Below are 1738 nucleotides of genomic sequence, written 5' to 3'. Positions count from 1 at the left end.
TTTACTAATCAAAACATAAAAAAAAGTAGGCTAAGAGAAAAAGTGGGGGAGGAGGAGGGAGCTGTACGATAACTGCAATCCCATTCGGCAACAACTTTACTACCATTGGATACAATATATTACTTTTAATATAAACACAAGACACTAGTAAAACATTCACAACAAATGTATTTATAACATATATGTAGGAATAAAACATAAATTACAGGTCATTTTGTAATTTTGTCTGTTCTGTTCAGGACAATGTTACCAGATACAGGTACTCCCCGACTTACGACTGGGTTAGGGACCAACATCCAGGTCTTAAGTCGAAATGGTCGTAAGTCGGAAATGCTTAAATAACACATAGAAAATAAAAAATGGGTGTCTCTTTTTCTTCTCAGCACCACAAAGCACTCACTTTTAAGCTTGCCAGCCATTTTATAGTGAATTACAGATGAAAATTTTGTCTGTGTACTGACTTTGGGACTCAAAAATACATAATTTGACCAAATTTTGGTACGACTGAGGCAGGTCGTAAGTGCGGGTGGACGTAAGTCGAGTAGGTTGTACCTGTATTTTGTCTCAAACACGAACCGTAGGTGTATACTTATTCTTGTGGCTGACTATACATGTCGGTACAAATGAAAAACAACCCTGCCAATTTATCTGATACAGTACCTATACTCTTTCCACACTAACCTGGCCCATAAGCCATGCCCCTCTTCTATCCAAATAGCTGATTGGTTCATAGAAAATTCAAACTAAATGAATGTGTTCACAATTGTTAAGCAGACCTGTTATTATCTAAAATAATGTTGAATATCTGGATTATCAAAATGCAAATCATTTCAAGGCATTAGCACATCAGAGAGGATGTTAGAATTTTTAAATATTTATTATGAAAGGTCGATATAAATATGTGCTTCTATACACGCAGTGCGGGGGGAGATAAACCACTCAGGAGAACCAATCAGCTATTTGTAGCTATAGACGAGAGGCGTGGCTTACAGGCCAGGTTAGCGTGGAAATACTCGAGTTGGCACAACATATTCATTGGCCTTCATGTCCCTCATGCTGTTAGGCCTTAGACATGATTTCATTTAGTATTTTTCCAAGATATATCAGCCAGTTACCAACTTCACCCCTCCAGTTGTTAGTAACAATACATCTCTCATCTGCTTTGGAACTTTGCTTATTTAATTTTTGTAAGAAGGAAGTATTTGTCTATTGCTTGTACTGAAAAACAGGCATAAACAAGCAAATGAATAGAAGGAAGATGATAGGAAAAGAAAAGCATAGGCTGACGAAACTATGAAGTATAAAATGAAAATTCTTTTTAGTATTCATTTGCAAACAGATTGTTTTCACTACAAAACTCATATCCTTTTATGGGCAATTGAGGTCATCAAATCCACTCCCTTGAACCAGATATAATGCTTTTATTTATTATTGTGCTCTCTTCATTACAGCCAGTCCACTACTGTACTGTACTTGAAAACCAACCATAACATTCTCAAAAGCTTTATTACATTCCCAATTTCCTGTTCTGTGGGCAACAACTCCTATGTCATATCTTCATTGCTAATTCTCTCTCTACGTCTTATACTGTAATTAGTTTTGTGTTGGCCATACCCAAAAACCTTATTGTGTTCCTACCATGTACAGGTATCTTCCTATTTATAATATTTCGCTTGAACGATGGTGATGTATTAAGGTCACGTCCCTAGTTACGATAAAAAAAAATTCACATGAAGGT

This window comes from Homarus americanus, unplaced genomic scaffold (genome assembly GCF_018991925.1).
Source record: "Homarus americanus isolate GMGI-L3 unplaced genomic scaffold, GMGI_Hamer_2.0 scaffold41027, whole genome shotgun sequence".
Taxonomy (NCBI): domain Eukaryota; kingdom Metazoa; phylum Arthropoda; class Malacostraca; order Decapoda; family Nephropidae; genus Homarus; species Homarus americanus.
The sequence above is the reverse complement of the archived record's forward strand: the minus strand, read 5'-3'. Positions refer to the sequence as shown.